This window comes from Anguilla rostrata, chromosome 12 (assembly GCF_018555375.3).
Source record: "Anguilla rostrata isolate EN2019 chromosome 12, ASM1855537v3, whole genome shotgun sequence".
Classification (NCBI taxonomy): Eukaryota; Metazoa; Chordata; class Actinopteri; order Anguilliformes; family Anguillidae; genus Anguilla; species Anguilla rostrata.
This window is the reverse complement of record NC_057944.1, coordinates 12,452,554-12,467,356: the sequence shown is the minus strand read 5'-3', so window position 1 is coordinate 12,467,356 and position 14,803 is coordinate 12,452,554. Positions and strand designations below refer to the sequence as shown.

At 42.9% G+C, this 14,803-nt stretch overlaps 1 protein-coding gene across 1 annotated transcript in view; it reads right to left on the bottom strand.

The window, feature by feature from the left end:
* Window positions 1-11,983, bottom strand: part of arhgap32a (Rho GTPase activating protein 32a) — a 107,366-nt gene extending 95,383 nt beyond the window's left edge. Inside the window, 1 exon segment of the mRNA XM_064301155.1 lies at window positions 11,425-11,983. The gene's annotated coding sequence lies outside the window, so the exon portion shown is untranslated.
* Window positions 11,984-14,803: the final 2,820 nt, after the last annotated feature.

The following is a 14,803-nucleotide window of genomic DNA, read 5'->3' as shown; positions in this document are numbered from 1 at the left end:
AAAAAAAGCACGCAGTTATCTCTCATAGCGGCAGCCGAGTACAAAGACAGCCAAATAAATGCGGCCGTGAATGCGGGAGTCTAATCTTACGAGCGATCCCGACGTGCGGAGAGCAGGAGTGCTTTTTCCACTGTCTGAAGCCGAAAAACTGCTGACATTTGGGGAACATGAGTCTTTTCTTCCCAGCACACAGTGAAAACCCTGTGTGGCAGGACTTTCAACCGTTTGCCGATTCCTTATGAGAAAACGCTGATGTGCGTTCCTGGCACAGAGGACCTGAAAAGTTGACAGATGCATGTAACCAAATTACAGAACAGGTAGAACATCTGAATGAAAGTAATGAGCACATACTACATTTATTTATTCATTTGTTTGTTTGAAAAGGGATAAAGAGTCTTCTCAACTTCTTAAGTCTATTCTACACTGAACTTAGAAAGAACGACTGTAATCATGCCTTGCCCCCCATGTGCATAGGCAACAGTGTCCTTGTTGTAGTCCCCACAAACATCCAACAACTCTCCAGGAAAAGCCAGATAACCGTTCACAGTCATAGCCCAAACATTTCCAGTCTCTAATTTGCCCCACACAAGGTTCGCACACGAAAACCACAGAAATGCAAACTGTCGGCTTTTCAGAGAAAAAGGGAGAGACTTCAACCACACCTCATCCAACACCAATGTGAAACACCCATCTGGTTATTTTTTTCCACCAGAGTGGACATGGACCTGTGGAACTGTGTTTTCCCTGGCAGAGAGGAAGCGAAGAGACCAGGCAGGGAGCGCAGGTGATGCTACGGTGTGCGATACTCAGTCACTGAACAGAGCCAGGAAAAGCGCCGCTTCTCATCGTGTGACTGGTGCTGGGTCTACAGATGCCCCAGCAGGACGGGCCGCTCAGACGCGTTTCTCACTGCCGAAGGGAGCGAAGAGAGGGAAGCGCGCCGCTTCCAAAAGGCCCGTCTGTTTCTCATCAGGCTTTAATGGGGTGAAACTGATCTGGGCCACGGCCAGAAGACCAAAAGACCGAGGAAACCGCGCTCCGCTTCAGCTCAAGACCCGAATCTGCTTTCTGGGGGGGTTTGAGAGCGCACGTTTTCACTTTTCTGCGTATGAGAATTCCCCCCTCCCCCCTCTCTGTCCTCGCCATGACAGAGGCAGGGTACGGGGTGGAGAGGAGGAGGTGGGGAGTTAAAAATCCAGCCTTCCGAGTTATCATCTTTATCTTTCCCTTTGTCGCAGCTGCTTAACGAGCGAGCCAATGGCAGCCTCCCACTCTCACGCTTAGCCACTCAATCACGCTGAAGCTCGCCCCAATCTCTTACTTTCACACACACACACACAACTGCTCACGTCCAGAATAGTTTAAAAAGAATGTACACTGGACACAAGCCCTGCATCAAATACAAATAAGCATGCGTTGTTTCTCACTTGCAAAATGCATATTCTACATTAACGTGTACGAGGAAAGTTAAATAGGAAAAATAATTTCAAATAATGGCAAATGAGGAAAATTGTTTTCACCAACGTCCCCCTGACGAAACACTGGTAAATAAATGATATTTTGGAGCATTAAGAGTGTGCAGCTCGGTTTTCCCTTTTTAATAATCTGACCACCGTCAGCCAGCACCTCCTGAAGTCACAGAGTGCGTGCTCTCTCTCTCTCTCTGGGAGGAACTTATTAGTACCCATATTGCTTTGCTCCACTTGAAAAATCAATGATGGTAAAAGGATGATGAATAAAAATCAGCCCTAGTGCCACTTTGGTTTTTCTCAAGAATACAGCGTATCCTATCCCATTCACATGCCAGTTTTCCAACCACGAAACCCTGGAATAATTTACAGCCAAGGGCTTCTGGATGATACTGCAAGACAAATACAAAAAGATTCCAGAGAAACTACGTGGCAAACCAATGCTTACGAAAAAAAAAAAATTTATAAAACTAACATTTCATGAGTCGATAATAACTGAGGACAGAATGATGAATGCAATCTATGCCAAAAATTTTTAATGCAGTCAGTTTCTCCAGCAGTGGGGGGACTGGAAATGCCAGAAATGTTTCCTGACTGGCATTGTGGCGGGCACACCCTGAAGGAGCTTCAGACTGCCGTGTGCCCACAGCTGGTATAAATGGGATGAGAGATCAAGGGAGGCTTAAGTTACATCAGCTGGCATCACACGTTTCTGGCACTAAATGGTGGGTGGTGGGTGCATCACCGCCGGTGGGTGCGTGTAACAGTCTGGTGGTGGCTAAGCTGAGCCTTCCTCATTCCCTTCACTTCAAAGCAGAAAGCTTCTGAAAGCTGATAAATATGTTCAACCCGCCTCTACAAACATCTCTGCCGTATTTCAAGGTCAGTTTCAGGTACATTCCCTCCCGCCTTAACACTGCACCTCCCCCCCCAACCCGCCCAACTCCCCCCATCCACCCACCACTCAACCCTTCGGCACTTTTTACCCTGCCCTCCACCCACCTGTCCTCAAGAATTAAGCTGCAATACCCCCCCCCGCCCCCCAAAAGAAAAATGAAGTTTAATAAATAAAAGTAAAAGCATCACACTGCACCAGCAATGTGCACAGATGGCCAACACTTTGAACACCTGCACTCCGCTGGCTGTAATTTTATCATAATTGCATTTTTCAGAATTGAAACACTGATAGTGGAGAGCTCACACACAAATCGGATGGCTCAGTTACTCAGTAAGGCTTTGTAATCATCACACAACACAACACAACACAAACAGTACTATCATGGACCTGGTTTTCTCTTTTCATTTCAATTTCCTAATGGTGGCTGTTTGTTGCCCCAGATCAATATATTGTTAGACCAGTAAAATGTCTGACTGAACATCACTTAAAGGCCGATCTGATTGGTCCTCATGGGGACAATGATGCCAGCAATCATTCTATTGGTGACTGGCCCAATGCTTATACTGCATGCTCTATTCCAGTTGGTTAATTCGGAGGCTGAAAATGTAAATGGAAAGCGTTTTCAGTGCAGCCACTGTTTTGGCTATGTGCATGGCACCTTCTGGCCTCTCTTCCTGCCAAGTGAAGGGACAGATCAGCACTTCCCACTGAATATTACATTCTGTCAATCATTGCATTTTCAGACAGATATGTTCTCTATATACATTAAAGACTGAGAACCTGTACAGATATTTTACATTTTACAAAACATTCTCATATATAAAAAATAAGCCTTGCACATAAGCACACACGCACCATTCAGACGTTGTGACACAACTTGACACCCACAACCGTAACAGTCTGGCAAAGAGATTTATTCAATGGCTCGCCTTTTACAGAAAGGGAGAGTTCAGTTTTTTGTTCTTTTCTCTCAAACAATCTTCTTGTTAAGGGCATTTTTCCATGTATGCAGGAAAAAATGCAGACGACTGTCAAAAGGCAAGACGCGCAGATGGAAGACGGACTCCTGACCAACAGAGCGGGAATCTGCGCGGTGACTCACGCACACGAGCAAGCGCTCGCACACTCCAAGGAAAAGAGAAAAATAGGATCCCCGCCTTAGAGATCGTTTTAAAAAAATCAGACAGCCAAAGAAAAATACACAAAGCTACGGTTCCTCAACACGTGATTCAAATCAGTATTTTCTTTTATACAGGTTTCTGGCTGAAAATTCACTGTGGCTGCATGAGCTTGCAATGTGGCTCGCAAGTAAATATGCAGCGTTGCCCACTTACCACACACCCTCCCCCCCCTCATCCCTAATCATCCTTACACACACACAAGCAAACAGCCCCCAAGCCTGAAGCCATTAGTACAAAGTTGTAATTTAACTGCTGAAAGACAAAAAGCGAATGCAACCACGCAAAGTTCTGCCTGACTGGGCAAAAAAGATCCACAATCTCGGTTTGAACTGACAGGAACCAGGAAGAAAAAAAATTACCCTTTCTTTCCTCCAGTTTAGGGAAGGGTGGTGAAAATCAAAATCCATCTGACTGTTGCTCTGTACAGTGCTGCACCACCCCCACCCCCAACCCCCAACCGCCAAACACCTCCACCCCCAGAGCCAGCGATGATCTGTACTCACACCGGTGGCTGATAAAGTAATAAGAATTTTTATAACAAAATCTTATTGCAATTCAATGGCACAGCTGTCGTATTGGTTTCAAACATAACAGGGGGGAAAAAATAAAATAAAGATTTTATTGTCCGTGTTCCCTTCAGACTTTGAGAAAATACGGGGAGCATATTGAATGTAATGAAATGAGAGACTGTGACCGTGGTTGGCCATGGCCACTCCCAACATGCTTTGTCTTCATAACAACATGCTGCAGCACTGCAAACCTCAGTGTTACAAAAAACCCTTCTGCACGACATCCATTGCTGTGTCTTTTAATCATGACTTCAAAAATACACAGAAACAGAAACAATTAGGGAAGGGTAATGCAACCCCATCCTGTAATTAATCCTCATATTATATTCACAGTGCCACAGCACCGCCGGAAGAACAACAGGCAGCCAAAAAGCTTACAGACGCTGCGCGTCTTTTATGAACGACTGATTATCTCTTAAAGGGCCACACGCATGCAGAGCGGGTTTCGGGGGCGGTGCTAGTTAGTTAGAGTGCTGAGGGAAACCCCTGCCAAGGAAGAGGCTGGCTGAATAATTCAGAGTGAGGGTGCTTCCCCCGTCTCGGCACCCCCAGGCTCTCCCAGCTGCATACAGAAGGCCCGTCTGTCAGAGCGCATTCTCGCCATTCAGCGTGAGCTTCATGGTTCATCTTTGCGGGACCTTGGCGGTACCGCGTGGGCGTGTGTGCGTGCGTGCAGCTGAAAGTGTTTCAGCAGCTCATCCAACATCTCATCCAAAATTACGGTATTACGTGGGTCCACCCTTTCCTGCTATAACAACCCCCACTCTTCTGGGAAGGCTTTATACTAGATGTTGGAGCTTTGCTGCAGACATTTGCATCCATTCCGCCAGAAGAACATTAGTGAAGTCGGGCTACTGATTGGGCGATTAGGCCTGGCTCGCAGTCGGCTTTCCAATTGATCCCAAAGGTGTTGGATGGAGTTGAGGTCAGGAATCGGCGCAGGCCAGTCAAATTCCCCCGCACAGTTCTCGACAAAACCACTGTGTGTCCGGGTGCATTGTCATGCTGAAATATTCTGTGCTTCCCCAAAACTGTAAAAGAAGCACAGAATGTCCAGAATGTGATTGTATGCTGTAGCATTAAGATTTGCCTTCATTGGAACTAAGGGGCCTAGCCAAAACCATGAATTACTGCCCCAGACCAAAATGTGTCCACATACTTTTGGTCATATAGTGCGCCTGTGTGTGTGTGTGTGCATTTTGTGGGTCAGGCACGGACAACTCAGCTCTTCACCAGTCACCATTCAGCTCCACTGCCACTGGTACCCAGGCACCAATCAAATCACTTCTCCACACGGCTGGCTGAACAACACCACCAGTCAAACGGGCAAGCTAACGGCTCGACGTTCCAAAAAGAGGACACTGTCCTCGTCATGCTCCCCCACCTCCGGCTCTCCGCAAGAAGCAAGCCCCATTTCTGAAATTATGAGTGCACACGGTGACGGGACGCACACAATGGAAGCTCGTCAGACGGAGAGAGAGCGAAAACGCAGAGAAAGGGGCCAGGCCGACTCGGGAAGAGACGGCGGATCTGGTTAACGAGGCCCAGGCTAGCGGCGCTAACGGGACGCGACAGGCCGAAACACTGCGATGCCAGGCCTTTCCCGCAAGCTTGGTCCTCCCCGGTGTCCTACTCACACAGTCAGCAGGGACCCTTCAGAGGAACTATGTACATAAAATAAAACTGTTTCCTCAAGCATAGGCTTTTCAACTTTTTACTGCAAAACTGCCTTGGGTGTAAAAAGCCTAAATCTTTAGTCTTTACAAATAGAAATTTTACCACAGCTACAAACAAACGCAGCATTCTGACAGGTCGCTCCCTCAGGAAAAAAAGGATGGCTCTTACAGCGTGAATCGGGTCGAGAGTAATACACTGGCTCCACTGTAAATGTGAGCAGGATGGGTGGATTTGATGTTCGAGCCCGCGAAGGGAAACCACGCCATGCCTGTATCGGTGAGCCGCTCGCTAGCATGGGCTTGCGTCTCGAAACTGGCCCTGCAAAACTGAATGAATTTCAGCTCGGACCAGTTTGGAAGCCGGCCTGATTAACGTAATGAAAGCAGGAATATTTCTCATCCCATTTGTCTTTTCTCCCCCAGAATATCACGTTGCACCCATAGTGAGTCAGCCTACATGGACATGTCCTTCAGAAAGAGCACAGCCCAGGCACCACATCCTTCAGCTCTACACCTGAGCAGCTCATTCTGCTGAGGAGCACACAGCTAGCAAAGGCACCCAGACAGCGAGAGAGGGGGTGAACACGCTCCCATCAGAGAGCACTCTCTCTATGGGTGACAGCCTGGCTAACTGTACACCAGCCTGTGGGACTGCCTGCCAGTCAACAGTATGCCAGTCAGGATTTCACTCCAGGTCATGGGCACTGAACTGACAGCTAACCCATTAGCTGGGTAATATGACCTGACAGCCCAATATAAACCATTTTCTTGAGATAACATTTCAATCCCCAAAAGCAAGTTAGACTGTATTCAGTCTAGCCATTACTTAACAAATTTCGAGCCTTCTCTCCTTAACTAGCCAATGCAATAGCAACATTCAGGGTAAAATGGACTTCCTAAAAAATAATAATAAAATAACCCCCAAATTACCACAGCATAACAGAAATTCATTCAGAACAACTGATTATACTAAGCCAGATGAATCCAGACTCACCATATACAGAAATGCTCCATCTGCCAAAACAACTTAGAACTGAATCTCTCAGAGTTGCCATAGGAACAAGCACACATCAGCAGAATAAACAATCAAAACTAATTGAACAAAGAAGAATAATCACATATGTTCACGTCATTAATTTTAAAATAATGAGGGGAAATTTTTTAAAGGATTTTTTAAAAAGACTTTCCCATTTCTACAGAAATTTGTGAGCAGTGCAACAGAGGGTCACATGGCTCTTGAATAGAAAAGCTGGCTGGATACTTGCCCTACAAACATTAGAACCATCTGGACAGAGGTAAAAAAAAAAATTTAAAAAAGGGAAAATTGAGACTTTCTGCAAGAAAAGAAAACTCACTTGTAACAAAACACAATCAGGCAGAGTTTTTTAAAGCTTGTCATTTTGAGTACCTGCACATTTAAGTGGCCTGTTGAACGTTTGACCAATGAGAAAGCAGGTACGTGCATCATGAAAGAGAAAAGGAGACCACAACAGAGCCATAGGCATTAGTCATGGCAGGGAACACGAACAGACCAAGACACAAAATAAATGTGAATTATTAAATGGAAGACTTCACTTTAAAACAACTGTCAAACAATGCCAGACAAGACTTCATTTTAGTAGGACTATATCCTGCTTACTTACTGTACTTTCTCTACTAACACGACAAGGTTCCTTTCATCTTAAAACAACAACCATCTCAAGGCCATATCCTACCTCACCGTGTTATGGGCAGTTACTTACATACTGTAGCAGTACTGTAGTTTCAGATAGCGAAACAATCCAAAAATAAATTAATAATAAAAAATAAATTAAAGATCTGAAAACAACGGACAAACTGTTTAAGTAAATGTCCCTTCTGTCAAAATAAAATATGAACATCACAAGACAATATCCGTTTATACATGATACTCCACCTCCCCAGCATCCTATAGTACAACATACCGCCATTTTCAGCAAACCTTTGATGCCGAGCTTCAACATTTTGCCGAGCGCAACTGCATACAGGAAGTCACCATTAAATTACTCATTTTTTTTACGATTAAGATTTTATGATGAAACGCATTTCAAAAACAGCACCATCTGTAAAGTGCTCCACTGTTCCCATTTCTACGTTTGCACAGAACATTATTTTCATAAGGTTCAATCTGCCAGTGTAATAGAAGGATAAAAAAACTAATAGCAGACGAAACAGATTTCATTTGCTGGCAGTTTTAACAACGCAACTTACTCTGCTCATTATATGACTACTTCTAATGTCCTATATATTTATGGTGACTTCACATCTCAAGAAATTTGATTTCCAAAAAAAAGGAAGGAACATATTATTTAAAAGATAATTAATCAAGCATAGCAGCCAACACATTACCTTTGTGGATATGATCAAACATGAGAAGCTACTATGGTTGATCATTTCCAAAAAGACATTCGGCAAGAAATGTCAGAGGATCAAATAGGGAAGAACAGAGGTGAGGCTTACGGTGACCTCTTATTAGGATTGAGGATTTTGAACAGTGTAACATCTAGGCTACTCGATGTGTGACTGTTGGCCACCATTAGTTGTAAGGGAAAGGGAAGTGTAAGGGAAATCTGGAAGAAGTGCAGCATTTCCATGAATAAAGATTACCAGGGCGATGACAAAACAAGGTGGTTTCAAGTGACCAGAGATAAACAACAGTAAGGTTGACAACCTAAAAGCACTTTAGCAAATACTGAACACCAAACAAGTGTCGCACTTCAGGAAGGTATATACTTTAAAGTCTTGACAAAACGTACAATCCCTTCAGTAACATGACACAGCATATGTATTTTTTAAATCAGAAACCAACACAATGCTTTACAAAGGGTAAAGAAAGACGCATTATGTATAAGCCGGCTATGCTCATAAGTTACACTAGGCAGACTGTCATATTTTTAAGGTTGATCCCATTACCAGAATTCCAAGACATGTCTGTGAATGATTTGGAAAACAAATTCTGCTGTAGTAATGTTATTATCCATGCTTCCAGAAGGCAAACGAATGCATACTCTTAAAGTGTGATCCAATTCTTGAAACACATTTTTTTCCACTACAGGTTTCAAGCCAAAATAAAATCACTCCCAAAGGCAAATTATCAAGGTTGCCCAATGGAAAATAATTGTCTTTTAGACACAAAACAAACAGGCAATGGATAGTAGGGTAAGGTTTCTTGAAAGATGTTGCCAAAACATTACAACGTGACCAAACACCATCGTTAATAATAGCTTGTAGTTACCTACAACAGCACCGCACTGTGAGGACCACACAACTGTGTCAGTTGATAGGTCTACTCCTCCCTACTTTAAGAGCTCACATTGTGTTTATTTGCATATTTTTTTGTTTTGTTTTGCTTTACTTGAAAGACCAAGCAAGTCACTAGTCATCTGGAAGAGGGTCAGGACTGGGAGGGATAAACTAAGAAAAACCTGATACCACAGATGTCCATTCTGCATACCATAGTGGGCAGGGCTTGCTGTGGGGCTTGAAGTGTCCATGCAGAAAGCTATACATCCGAGAAAAAGTGACCATACCCCAGCTTTATTTTATTTATTTTTTTAACAGAGGTCTGTGTCTACACAGCTGGGGTCTTGTGACCTGGATTTCACTGGAGTACACAATAAAACTTAATTGGACAAATCACTGAAAGCACTGAACTGTTAGATCGACTAGACATCCACCATTGACTTGTATAAAAGAAGCTGGTTCCCACTTCTTACATCAAATTCTAAATATTTGAATATATGAAACTATCAGTGACAAAATAGTTACATATAGGGGGGAAATGCCTTCTTTAAAAAGTTACACAAACCATTGATGAAAAATAAACATTTTTCCCCACAGTCCAACAATTAAGATGAAGTAATAATTTCACCAATGTATAATACTTAGGAACAAGCTGGGGTGTATGAAATGTTTGCATGACTATGCAATGCAATATTAAATGGAACACAAAACAGTGGATCACAAGTATTCTCTCATATTATGACCTTGTTTTGTACGGTGACAGTTCATTGATCGAAACTGCAATACACTGTTTGACCACAACATGCAATATAAAGGCTTAAAATATAAGTTATATGAAACACTCCAATACGAACAAATTGTTTCTAATCTACTTGCCAAACTTCTTGCTCTGTCATTTTTAATGAAATCTCACTCTCCCACTCAATATTGTGGAACATAGTATCTATTACTCTTCCTTAGAAGCAAAGTTCCCAAAGAGGTGGGGGTGGTGGAAATCAGGTCATTCTGTACTTTCCAAATACAGCCATCACCTCCATCTAAACAATAATCAAAATCTCATTATGTCATTTGAAGACAGCACCCAAACATACTTGAAATAGAACAGTTGATCAGCTGATCAACCTGACTAAAACAAAATATTAGAGTTGTGGCAATGAATGCATATACACAACCAAAATAAGTCAGCGGAACTAAGATTCCACTCACTGTTGAACTTTAAAACCCTTCAAATTAAAAAGTAAATTTTACATTAAACAAAATTCTGTTAACTTGCTCTGGGTAAAAGCATCTGCTAAAAGCCTAAAAAATGTAAAATGAAAATGTAAAGACATAGCCCAAGGTTCAATATTATAATAAGGCTAAACACATAAATGATTAATTAGGACTAGAGGGGTATGCCCCTTTAACTGGGCAGTGAAGAAAGTTTGAATATCATTGGTGTTCAGTCATCAGTAGCCCCACCCCTTTCTCTAAACACTGCACCACGTACTGATTGGTCATTTTTGGCCGGTTCAGTTTGGCTGTTCACGTGGCTTTCTCTTATGACATATTCAAAAAGCAGTAACCTCCGCGTGAATGCATAGGATCTTCTCTGAGTTCTTGACTTATCCAGACATTAATCAATTTGTTTTAAGTCATATGCGAATTGGGACCTCAGGCACATTTCACTACGTGGTTCATTTCATACGTCATATTTTCCCCAGAGCTACTGTACGATTATGCTGCTTTAATTAAGTGTCCTATTCCTTTTACTATGTATCATTAATTGCGTGTAATATTGTAACAGTGCAGTAATTCAGACCTGAATTGCCTGGCATACAAGATGATAAACCTTGGTTTAACGTTGCTGGTCTGTATAACTTGATAGTGGCACCGCGAATTTCAATGAAGTCCTGGTTCGTGGATGCGGTTGTAGCTACAGACAGAAAATTCCTTCTTTTGGCCATTGAGCCATTAATTCTGCGTGCAAACTGTGAAGAAATACGCAACTTGCTGGCTGCCCATTGTAAATAGATAGGATACATGGTTACTTGTAGGTGTGTAACCATGAGCAGGCAGAAGCTATTGTGACATAGCAGCTTATTTACTGACACAGCAGCATGGTGTAGCGTATTTACAAACGTTTTCACCCAGTTCACCCAGAATAGTTAATGTATCTTGCCTGCATTAAGACACCTTTCGAATCCAGTTCATTCAACTTTCTGCTTTAAAAACAGTAGATTCCCGGCCATGTAGCGTCGCGTTCGTGTTTTTAACCGGTATTAAACGTACTAACTCAGCTGACTAGACATTGTATGCACTCGGTGCAAAACTAATGGACAAAATATGTGCGTGCATGGGACAATATCACATTATGCGTTGCTCGCTCACCTGTAACTGTATGAAGTTTTCCGGAGATTTCTCCCGCTTTTCACTGCTTTATCTCGTGGTCTTCCACAACTGCAACAGCAAAGCCACTTCCCCCGCCTCCGTAAACCCGCATCATAATACAAACGAATTCGTCCACAAGATACTCATGGGGCAAAGTGGACACTTGTCAGTAGTGGCTGGGAAAATGCATTCTCCCAAAAAAAGGCAAACACTTCAGATTCTGCCAATGATATGTAACAAATTTCAGTTACACTAGCATCCAAATCCTGTCAATGCACATTGGCACTATCAACTGTAAGAACACAGTTTGCTCTACAAACAAGAGTAGCCTAACACGTGGGTAATGCAGAACGATCTCTTTAAGTCCACTGCGTGCGCGCTTTCATCTATTCATTTGTTATACGAACAGTGAGAAAATGTAGCTGCATCCACGAAATCAGTGCCTGAGCCGTGATATCCATGCGGACCTCCTGCTCTGCGCCCGCCAGAATGTGCGCGCAGAGGTTCACCGAGTACGCGCCGTAGGGAGGGATAATGTAGTTTTCTTTCACGTATGAAGACGAGTATGCGCCTTCAATAGAGGACAATCGAGCGCAAGGGTTAACCATGGATGTGTTCAACAGAGGAGAGCGCCGCCTAACGTCTCATTAAAATGAATTCAGCTGTTTTTCAAAGGAGGTTCACAGCACCTGTGTAAAATATATTCGTCAATTCTGTTGTTCTTTGCATGTATTTACACGCATAGGCCCACGTACACTGGCATAGCCATGGGACGATGTTTTGAAAGGGGGTGTTGGGGGTGCTGCAGTGCGGACAGAAAGGTATAAGTGTGATCCCACTGTTTTTATTATTGTTTTGCTTGCTTGGTGAACGGATTTGTAGGCAGGGTTAAGTATGTCGGACACACGCCGCAACCATGGCCAGATAAGTATGTAAACATATTTATAATGCAAAAAGTTTTGCAAATGAACACGTCATTCTAGCTTAATTCTCAGTTTACAAAATAGGATAACACACGCTCGTGAGCACATCCACCATACCCACACACAGAGCTCTGCTTGCGGAATAAATAGGGAAACGTGTGGAGTGGAGAGAATAAATCATCTCACTGAATGAAACAGACACAGGGTATCTTTAGCTTCCGCATCATTTCACAACACTAAAACAACTTCTTCTTTCAAGCCAATTCACAGGCTCAGTGATGCCGGACCAGCTATCCACGAGTCTCAATGTGTTACTGAACAGCTAACTTGACATGACGGATAGCTTTTTGTGTATTCTGTGAGACCCAGTGTTGCAAATATGCAAAAAAAAAAATTTCAGGCACCCAGGAGACACAATTTCTCCCAAATATCAGTTTAGAACAACATTTCCTTGTTACTAAGGAATACTATACTATATTTCAGCAACATATGCAGAGTGAATCGTTTTCAACACAGAGACAGAGACTATGGAGTGCACGCAACATAGTCTCCTCAATCAGATCCTCTTTTGTCTCTCATAACATCTGGATTTTCCACCACTTGAAGTAAATAATCCCATTGTTTTTCATTAACTACTTTCTGCTTTAAAACAGTAGAATTGTCTTATATTAAATATATTGGGATGCCAAATGTGTGTAGTACATGAAGTGGATAATGAAATTATGTAAAACAAAACCATGTTATTCATATTTGGAAGCACAGCCATGTGTGCATTAGCAGACAGTAGGCTCACTTTATTGTCATTATTGTGTTAGGTAGTTGGAGGGTGACCAACACCCCTCATCCCTCTGACCCCCTCCACCACCACCACCACTACTCCCCTTCAAAATACAGGAATGATCATATATACTATCATTCATTATTGCCCCCCCCCCCATTCAAAAACAGGAATGATAGTATTAAACCTCGATTTTACAGGAGTTCCAGTGAATATAGAATGATTGTGTCTCTATTGTGCCCAGTTGGTGGGTGACCAGGTACTAGACCTCACCCCCTTCCCCTAAGCCTCCTCCAGTCAATAATCACAGCCCTACAGCCCTACAGCCCTACAGCCCTACAGCCCCACATTCTCCATGTGCTCCAATGAATATCCGCTTATTGCACGTTGCTTTGGATAAATGTGTCTGCCAAATAAATGTACAGTAAAGTAGTGAATATCTTATGATTATGTTACCATTCTATGTTGAGGAACAAAAGGGTCACGCTGCACTATTTTGCACTAAAACACAACAATCCCAATTTTCCAGCATATTCCTCATTCCTCAGAGGCCTCCTACGACAAGGTTTTAAAAGTTTTTATTTTCAATTACCTCAATGTTGGGGCCTCACAGGGTGAATGCTCCCAGTTTTGCTTTAATGTGTAATGATGTTTTAATGCACAGTACATAAACAGTTGATACTGCTGACGTAGACTTGTTAAGGAGGCCGAGCGCAGTATCTAAAGAGGGACATGCGAGCCTCTCACACTCAGAGTGGAGAGGATGGCCAGGGTCATTACATTAGGACATCCAGTTTCTGCTGTCTTGGATAATTTAGTTTTGCTTTCCAAACCAAACTGTAATACTGAGCGCTACAATGCTGTCTACAAGGCTGATGTAGACCCTCTCTAAAACATCCGAGCTGACACCCTTCTGTAGCTGGTTTTTCTACTTTCAGTGCTGTTTGTGAAATTCAGCTTATCATCCCTGTGCGTTCCTAGACACTTAAAACATTTGAGTAGGTCGGTCACAGAGAATGAGCGGAAGAAGGGTTCCAGTGTTTTTTTCACACGTTCCTTAGTTTTGTCAGAATCAATTAACAAAGCACTGGACTTACACCACTCATGTAGAGAGGCAACCTGCTCAAAGTGAGTGTTCACCTGACCTTTATAAAACACACAAACAAGAGCCGTATCATTCGCACATTTGAACAAATTCGCAGCATTGCCCTGCAACCTCATTAAAACAATTACGGTGATAAAACGCAGCCCTGTACTTGAAACTGTCTCCTGAGGAAAATAATTGTGTTTCTCACAGACCGAAGTCCTTAATGCAGCATGCCAGGCCCCTTTCTCATTCAGATCAGAGTGCACGTTTGATATCTCGCGTAGATTAAATCTTTTAGCAGTTGCTAAAATACCAGGGAGACTGTGTGGTGAAGCCCACATAGAGTCTGACTCTTAACTCTTATAGAAATCCCCCACTGTGGCTGGGGTTCAGTTCCCTGCCCTGACACTGTCTGTACTGTAACCCTCTCTGGATTGGCCCTGTCAGAATAAAGAAAAGATTATTTCCTCTTCTTTATATTTATACAAACAGAAATCCTACTGGACACAGTGCACTGGTATTGAAAAAACCTTTCAGTTTAATGCCACTGAACCTCGGGCATGTATGGCTCCTCGAGATTTCAAATCATAG